Here is a 10029-nt window from a genome sequence, read left to right as displayed (position 1 = left end):
TTTTTCTCATTTACCTCTGACTTACATTGGCATTACTAATTGCCTCAAGGCCTTAGCAATGAAAAAATATTTGTGTGTGTGTGTGTGTGTGTGTGTGTGTGTAAAATGAACATTTACATATCTTATTTTTCTTTTTATGAACTGATTACAGGAGGCCTGTTTTTTTTCTTTCTGACAGTGGAATATGGCTTGACTATCAGTAAGTCAAATTTATTGGAGTATGTTAATTAGAGGATAGAAACAGTGACTTTGGTCTTTGGAGGAAAGTTAATTTTTCAAATAAACTACTGTATATTTTATTTCAGAGAAATAGTGCCTTTTGCACTGAATCATATTAAATAAGATTATATCTGAGTTTTATACTTCGTATTGTTTATCAAAGATAAGTTCTCTAAGTATAGGCATAAAAGACTTAGCAAACTATGACAGAAGTTAAACACAGAATTGTTTCTGTATAAAAACTATATTGTAAATTTTTATAAAACTGAGAAATTTAATCAATATAATAATATATGTATTGTTGCTATGTTTAGTGGATATCACTCATTGTATTCAATTTAGTCTAGGTGATATTTTGGGGAGATTTTTGTCCTTCCAGATACTTATTAAAAGAGAAACATGAAAAATGATGCAGAACTAAGACATAAAGGTAGCAACTTCACAAAGAGGAATGAATCATTGCACATTCAACAATGGATCTCATCAAAATTGTTCTTAGCATCACATACTTTACATTCAATGGTCAATCTATGAACAAACTAGTGACTGAGCTATGGGTTCCCCATCTCATTTATCACAGCAGAACTATATCTTTCGCATTTCAAGAAAATTACAGAAAATAAAACTGCAATAAAACCAAAAAGCTGGAAACAGAGATGACACCCATGACAACATTAAAAAAAGGATACTGAAGATGTGCAGCCATCCGCTCAACTTACAATTAATGCAGCACAAGATCGATGTCTGACTTTTCCTGGTGCAATTTCTAACTGAACCTAAAACAGAACCCAATGGGAATGCACCAGAGACATGAAAAAAAGCTCACCAAAATAGGTTTTATTATTAATTATAATTGATGCATATATCATATATATATATATATATATATATATATATATATATATATGTATTTCCCTGTGGCTCAACTTCAATTCAGTGAAAATACGTGAATATATAGCATTTGTTCATCAAAACCATCACTGAGATGAATCTATGATTTAGATCTGAGCTAATACAATGTATTTTTCCCAAAGTGCTTATTCTTGGCTATAACCATTTCTCATCTGGGGCATTTCAACTAGGTAGACTTGTCCTGAACTAGCTATTCACACTAGAAATTTTAGATCACATGTTTGTATATGTATATGAATAGAAGAGAAAAGAGACAGGTAAAAATAGGGTGAAGAAGGAAGTGTATCTTTAAAGATAAGCCTAAATGGGGTGCCTGGGTGGCTCAGTCAGTTAAGCGCCTGACTTCGGCTCAGGTCATTATCTCACGGTTTGTGAGTTCGAGCCCTGCATCAGGCTCTGTGCTGACAGCTCAGAGCCTGAAGCCTGCTTCTGATTCTGTGTCTCCCTCTCTCTCTCTCTGCCCCTCTCCCACACATGCTCTGTCTCTCTCCCATCTCTCAAAAATGAATAAACGTTAAAAATTAAAAAAGAATACAAAGAGGGGCGCCTGGGTGGCTCAGTCGGTTAAGTGTCCGACTTCGGCTCAGGTCATGATCTTGTGGTTCATGAGTTCGAGCCCCCCGTCGGGCTCTGTGCTGACAGCTCGGAGCCTGGAGCCTGCTTCCGATTCTGTGTCTCCCTCTCTCTCTGACCCTCCCCCCATTCATGCTCTGTCTCTCTCTGTCTCAAAAATAAATAAACGTTAAATTTTTTTTTAAAAGAATACAAAGATAAGCCTAAATCACATAGACTGTTCTAGTAACGTTCTAGAAACTAGGGTAACCTACTGTCTTGCAAAGCCATAGGTCAGTGGTCTTCAAATAGAGATAAATGTGCCCCAATGGGCAGGATTTCTATTCGTATTTTACCTTATACTTCTTTAACTTACAGTTTTTTGCAAAATATATTAGTATTTTATAAGATGTAACTTTTTAATTAGTAATAATCCATATATTTTCAAGACATACCCAATTATTTTTCAGTTTGGGGATCATTGCCACACTACCAACTGGTCTATATCTGACACCACTCACAGCAGGCAGGTTCCAGAAAGACAGATTTCCTTCCAAGAAAAATATTCATGGTTAACAAGATGTTTTAGAACAATCAATATGGACTCACAACTCAATGGATATGTGCTTATTACTGACAAGGATATAGTGAGTCTGATTTGATTTATCATCGCTGATTATTGAAGGCCTAGTTTCCAAATTTATAGTACAGGCTTAAATTTCAACCTAAGAGATTCAAATTATGCTATTAATGGTAATGATGAGGAGGGCAAAAACTTTTTTGTCTGCTTATTCTCAGGAAATCTGTATAAAGTATTTTTAAAAAGAAAAATCCTGGAATGAGACATCTGGTTCCTGGGACTATGGATTTATGTTCATAAAGCATATAACTGAGAAATAAACACCTATAACTCATTTGTAAAATATATATAAAATAAAATTTGTGCAACTGCTATAAAAATTAATATTTATGTAAGATATATTTAGGAGACATATTGCTGCAAAAATGTTAACTTAAAAAATAATATAGCTTTTCAGGGGTTCTACTTTTACCTTAAAAATTAAAATGCACTTAAAAAAGAACTTACAGTATGATAATAAGTAGAATAGGAGGGATGTTGGAGTTAAAATCTACCAATAAAATATTAAAAGATATGAATGTTGCAAACATTCTCTCCCAGACTGTGCTCTGAGTATTTACTCTCTTAGTGGCGTCTTTTAATGAACAAAAAATTCTTCATTTTAGTACAACATAATTTATATATTTTTTTCTTTTGGAATAAGCACTCTGTGCATTGTTTTGATATTTTTTACATGTCCCAAGTTCTTAAATAATTTTCCTTTATGTTTTACTAGAGAAAATTTAATGCTTTAGAATACATATTTAGATACACAAATTATTTGGAATTCTTTTCCTGCATGATTAGAGGTAAGGGTCAAGATTCATTACTTTAATGGATGAAAATGCACCTGTTATTCAAAATACCATTCTTTTAAATCTTCAGTGCAGTGCCAATTTAGATAAGATCAAGACAACTCATTTCTACAATTAAATAGTAAACTTAATAAGACCATGACAATGTTGTATAAGTTCTTTCTTCTGAGTACATCATCGACACTGATCAATGGGCAAAAGTGGTCAGAAGATAAGTGACATTTTAGTACATACTATTTAGTACATTAGTACCAATTTTAAACTTATTTTTTTCAGAATAAAAAATCCATTTCTACTCTGAAACCACATGTTATTATTTCACCTACGTAAGCTGATACTTAGAATAATTCATATAACCCAATACCTGAAAAAAAATTTCATCCTTTAACTGAGTTTATTATCATTTTTGTTTTTTCTTTGTTTCTGGGCATCTATTCAATTGGTTAAGCATTGATGATACTTGTATATTCATAGGGCCTAGCACACAGTAGATACTAAAGAGATATCTTTGGAATGCATAAATAAATGGAAAATCTAATTTTTCAGATCCTGCACTCGTAAGTAAAAGAAAGCTAATGTGTCAAAATCAAAATATGGAATAAAAGGAATATTATTTAATTTCTAAGACACATGTGCTAATTTATTTTAGTGCAAGTTTATATGTTTCTGTGTATATAAGTATGTATGTTTGTATATATTCTGCTATACAATCCCTTCATATGTGTTGATTGATAATAACTTACCCAAAACAGTTAACATTTCTACATGTTAGGGGTATATTTTAATGTGTATGTATAGTACAATGAATGTCACTTTTCCTGAAAGACAACCCTATACAGCAAAAGTTGAGAATTCTAAATGCTACATAGCATCTTCTGGGATATTTCCTCCTTGCAAAAGTCTTACCATGATAAGGTCTGAAAACATCCCTAATGTGTGGCAAAGCTATCTACCAAAATTTATAATACTGCTTAAAAAAGTATCAGTGAAAAAAATATAGTAAGGATATAATGCAGCAGAAATCATTCCTTCCTTCCTTCATTCATTCCTTCACTGAAGTACAGTGTTAGGATCTGAGAGTGAAACAATGATAAATGATTCTGATGTGTTTGCTGCTCTGATATATCACTCCTGCATGGAAAGGAAACCAATTTAGGTTTCTGAGTGACAGGTAAGAGGAAGGTAAATTTGGAGGTCAGGGATGCTAGGGAGATGCATATTTAGTTGGAGTTTCTACCTTTAGGATAGATTCTTTTCTCTCTGTCTGTCTTTCTCTCTCAAACATAATTGCTTTTCTTTAGCTCAAGTTGAGAGTTGAGCCTATACTTATGGTGAATGCATACAAACACTAATAAAGTACATCTAGAAGTCTTTTTATTCAGCTTGTTGAATATGCATTGCTAAAACTCAGGTACCATATAGAATAAAATATAATATACTTGATATATGGCCCTTCATACTCAAGGTATCCCAAAGCACTTTACAGAGCAATGACTTAGATAATGTAGTGCAGTGATTGTGTTGGCAAACTTGACTGTCATTACTAACTCAGCAATAGATCACACTATAGCCTTGAACATTATAACCTGTTTGAGTGAAAGAAGCAAAGTTAGCTAAAATTTTAAGAATTATACCCTGATAGGTTTTTAAAATGACTTCCTGTATTGTTATTTTTCTCCTAAGTCTGATGTTTTATTTAAACAACACACTGTTCCTTTTTCCAAGATTTTATCCATCAGATGGCACAGGCATCAGTGCAACAATTTTTATTAGATTATATATTCAAGGAAGAATAGCCTGAAAATTAGAAATTAGAATCCAGTTCAAGTTTTATGGACTTAAATGTATTTTTATAACAAAATTTTTCTGTGTTCCACAGATAAAGCTGGGAGAAGTTTGTGTGTGTGTGTGTGTGTGTGTGTGTGTGTATGTGTGTTTGTTTTCAAGGAGGGAATCAAGTACTGAAAAAATATAAGCCTATTATAATAAATTATTTTATTGATATCTGTGATATACAGTTATAGAATTTCATATATTTTATTTTCAATCCTTATAAGAACCCTATGAAATATGTAGTATTATTTCCATCTTGCATGTGAAGAAGCAGTTGCAGAGATATTAGACAGTTCATTCAAGGTCATACTGTTAATAAGTAGGAAAGTAGTCTTTAAACCTAGCTCTGTCTTTCTCCAGAGTGTATGATTCTTCCCCTACATGAAGCAGTCTATGAAGTGTAAAGACAAGGAATGTGTTGATTATGCTTCATTCAAACTGAAATTGTAAAGTAGTTTGACAGTAATGCAAATGTATATAGGCTAAGATTATACCTCAAATATGAAACATAAAGCACTAATGAAGATGATGTTACAGTAGCAAATGAAACTATCTCAAAGTTTCAAAATAATTTCAGACATTTCCAATGTTCAAAAATAGTGTCTGTGACTACTGTAGAAGCAAACCTCTTGAACTGGATGTTAATCAACACAAGGTCAGGGCCAAAGTCTAATTCCTCTCTCACATATATTTATTTGACTTTATATAGCATTTGGTCATGACAATAAGCTTATATCTTCAAATATTCATTGCCTATTAGATATAAAATTCTAAGCTAGGGATTGTGGAATTACAAATATGAGCTAAATATAGATACTATGCCGAAGAAACTTATATTTTAGTATATTTGTATATAAATTTCAAAGTGCAGGAATTAATAAAATGAAAGAACAAAGGAAAAAGTACTGAAAGTACAGAAGATGAAAAACTTCCAACAGAGAGACCAAGAAAGACTAATATTTGGAAGGTTTGTTAGTTGGACAAGAGTCCAAGTACAATTGTGCAATAACATACATTATGCTGTCATCTCTCCCCAATGTTGTGCTCCACTCTGCTTCGTATATTGATTAATTACATCATCATATATTCAGTTAGACACTACTCAAGAAATCAACAATTTCCCTTTGGCATTTCTTCTTCATCATACAGTTTATCCAACACAGAATGCTGGCGATCCTAGCTGGTAATGTGCATTTCTTTTCCACCAGTTTTACCCTCTTTACCTCATTCTCATGATAGTTCCCAACTTCCTTTATCTCTCATGTAGATTATCCCCAGTCTCTGTCCACATCTGGATCTGCCACATTTCAATCTTCCCTTCACAAAGTAGTCCAGGTTACATTTCATAATGCAGATGTCACTCTGTCGTCCCCATGCTTAAATTCTCATCTTAGTCCTCAGTTTAAATCAAACTTCTTCATTTATTTTACTGGGCCATTTTTGATGGCAGCTGTTTATTTCTCTAGTGTCATTTCCCTACTTCCTCCCCTATCTGCTAACCTCCATTCATAGAAGTACTTGATATTCTTAGAACACACCTGACTCCTGGTATTAAGACTCCTACAACAAATTGTTCCAGATTCTTGGAATGCTCCCACAACACATACGAACGAATGTTTCAGATTTCAGCTGAGCATTCACCTCCCCCAGCCTCACACTAACTGAGCATTATAGAAATCCACATACTGCTTTATGTACCTTCACCATATTTTCTCTAATGGCACTTTTCACACCCATTGTAATCACCCTCTGTATTCCTCACCCAACTTTAAGCACCTCAAGAACAATGTCTGGTACCTAGTAACTGCAAAAGACCTATTAGTAAAATGAATTAGCAAATGCATTAACTTTTCTACCTCTCCTCAAGATTGTAATTTAATTAGTTAAAATTTAGCTACATGAAAATTAACCTTGCTTTGCAAGATTTTATAATGGATTGAAGAGAAAAGAGAGTTTTCCATTACCCCCTCAAAGTCCATCTTATTCTCTAGAACATAAGCTCACTTGCATAATGTGATAAAACAGTGACCCCCACAAAGATGTCCACGTCCTAATTCCCAGGACCTGTGAATACTTACATGGCAAAATAGTTGCATGGCAAAAGAGGCTTTACCAATGTGATTAAGTTAAGGAGTTTGAGGCAGACAGATTATCCTGGATTATCCAATGGCTCACTGAAATCACAAAGGTTCTTATAGAAGGGACACGGCACTATCAAAAGCAATAATAGGAGATGTGAAATGATGGAGGCAACCAGTTAAGGTGATCAGAGAAAGAATCCTTGAGCCAAGGAATGTAGGCTACCTTTAGAACCTGAAACAGTCAGGAAATGGATTCTTCCCTCACAGCCCCCAGAAGAAACCAGCCCCTGCTGATACCTTGACTTCAGCCCATTGATTTTGGACTTATGACTTCGAGAAATTTAAGAGAGTGAATTTGGGTTGTTTTGAGCCATGAAATTTGTGGTACATTCTTACAGTAACCACAGAAAAAATACCTATTTATTATATGATATAATAATTATATGATATAATAATTTATTATATGAGTGAAGGAAAAGACTAAAGGCAAAGATGCCTGAAGGTGTAACTGAAGAAGCAGTGAAACCCAGAGTCAGTGTAAGGAGCCCATAGTCACATATTGCTACTGCGATTTTTGGAAATGTTGGTTAGAAATAATTTTAAGAGGGGTGCCTGGGTGGCTCAGTTGGTTAAACATCTGACTCTTGATTTCTTGTCAGGTCATGATCTCAATGTGTGTGAGATCTAGCCCTGCATCATCAGTCTCTGTGCTGGCAGTGTGGAACCTGCTTGGGATTCTCTCTCTCTTTCTCTCTCTGCCTCTCTCTCTCTCTCAAAAATAAATTTTAAAAAATAATTCTAAGAAGAAACAGATGGAAACAAAAATATCTGGTGAATTGAAAGTTGTAGAATAGAAGCATTGCTTCCTAAAGTGTAGTATGTACTAGAAACACCTAAAAGACTGGATGCCCACTTTCAGTTTCCAGATTCCATAGCTCTGGGGTGGGACTTGAAAGTTTGCACTGGGTTAGAGAAATATCTGTCATTTTTTACTCTCCTTGATTTTATCACCAACTAATTTTAACAGCTTGTCCATTTCATGTTTTCAAACATCTCCTATGTGGCTTTTACATTGTACTCATTTTCAAAATATTTCAAAAATATTTGCATCTTTAACTTCGTTAGCCTTCATTTTATATGTAAAAGATTTATACTCATTTTAAGTTAAAAAATAGTTGAAATTGCTATTACATTTCATGAGGTAATGGTTTTTTAAAAGAGATGCTTTCTGAATATACAAATTCTACTAAAGATCCAAGGGCACCAGGGTGGCTCATTTGGTTGAGAGGCCAACTCTTGATTTTGGCTCAGGTCATGATCCTAATGTTGTGGAATTAAGCCCCAAGTTGGGCTCTGTGCTGAGCGTGGAGCCTGCTTAAGATTCTCTCTCTCTCTTCCCCTGCGCCTCTCCCCTGCTCATGCTCTGTCTCTTTCTCTCTCTATCAAAAAAAAAAAGGGGGGGGGGGCGCCTGGGTGGCTCAGTCGGTGGAGCGTCAGACTTCGACTCAGGTCATGATCTCACGGTTCGTGGGATTGAGCCCCACGTCCGGCTCTGTGCTGGTGGCTCCGAGCCTGGAACCTGCTCAGAGCCTGCTTTGGATTCTGTGTCTCCCTCTCTCTCTCTGCCCCTCCCCTGCTCATGCTCTGTCTCTCAAAAATAAATAAATGTAAAAAAAAAAAAAAAGAAAAAAAGATTGTCTAAAAAAAAGAACTCTACTAAAGATCCAAAAGTATTCAATCTAATTTCTTTAAATATAGATGAACAGAGACATTTGGAGGAATCATGGAAAAACTTTAACTTAAAAAAAAATAATGTTCAGTGAAAAAACTCAGATACCAAGAGTATACAATCTGTGATTCCATTTCTGTCACATTCAAAAAGCAGATGAAATTAATTGCTGTGGCAGAAGATGGTTTTCTTTGGGGTATGGGCAGGTAGAAACTGGAAAGTAGTAGCTCAAGGGTGACTATGGGCTGAAGGTAATGTTTTATTGGTTGATTTGGTTGCATGTGCATTTTTTAAACTGTATGCTTCTTACTTGTATATGTTAATACACATGTTTAATATTTTAACAAAAATGCTTATTTAAAAAATCTGGAAGAATTGTTTCACATGTGTTTGCTACAGCATGTTTTGCTTGCAATTCGGTCTTTTTTATGTATATTTCCTTGAAACAATTTGTCCCTTGGCAAAGTGATTCAGGTCTATTTCAGGTAGATTCTGTGACATAACTATTTCCTGAGATGATTCTTTAGCATAAGTAGTTTCTAAAAAGTGAAAAAATCTATTGCTTTCTAAAACTTTCAACAAGAATTTATTGGATTTTTTAACATTTTTATCTATATGAATCTTATAAAATGCATCACACATGTACATGAGAAGACAATTTTATATGTGCTCTTTCATGTGAAGCATTAAATATCACTCTTAATATATACAAGATAAAATAGAAAAAGTGCAAAAAAACACAAAGTGTTTTTGTTTTCAAAATTGTTTTACAGTATGAGGAAATTGAAAACTCATTATTGTGTTTATGTTAGTTTCTAATTCATTCCTTTCCTTCTCTTGCCTATAATCTGTTCCAGGAACATTGTGTCATAGTTAGCTGCATTATAAAGAGGTGAAGTAATTGGTTATTCAGTCAGTGATTCTACTGGATTAAAAACAAGACAGGTTGGTAATGATCCAGCCAAAGTGAATAAAAAGAGAACAGGTAAGCACATATGGTACAACATCTGCTTTCAAACTTAGAAAATATCTTCTCTAATCCCTGAAGCTTTCTTGGCTTTTCTTCTTAATTCTCTTTCTTTGCAGAAAGCACTGTGAAAACATATCCTGACTATTTTTTACATTTATTATAATTTTTCCAAATATTAAATCACTACAATTTCCATTTCACAGTTTCTGATCCTATCACAAAAGCTTCTGAATACCGAAGCAAATAGATTTAGAATAGTTAAACATAATACTGAATCTGAATCTCAAAAATCTTTCTCT

This window comes from Neofelis nebulosa, chromosome 8 (genome assembly GCF_028018385.1).
Source record: "Neofelis nebulosa isolate mNeoNeb1 chromosome 8, mNeoNeb1.pri, whole genome shotgun sequence".
Taxonomy (NCBI): Eukaryota; Metazoa; Chordata; class Mammalia; order Carnivora; family Felidae; genus Neofelis; species Neofelis nebulosa.
The sequence above is the reverse complement of the archived record's forward strand: the minus strand, read 5'-3'. Positions refer to the sequence as shown.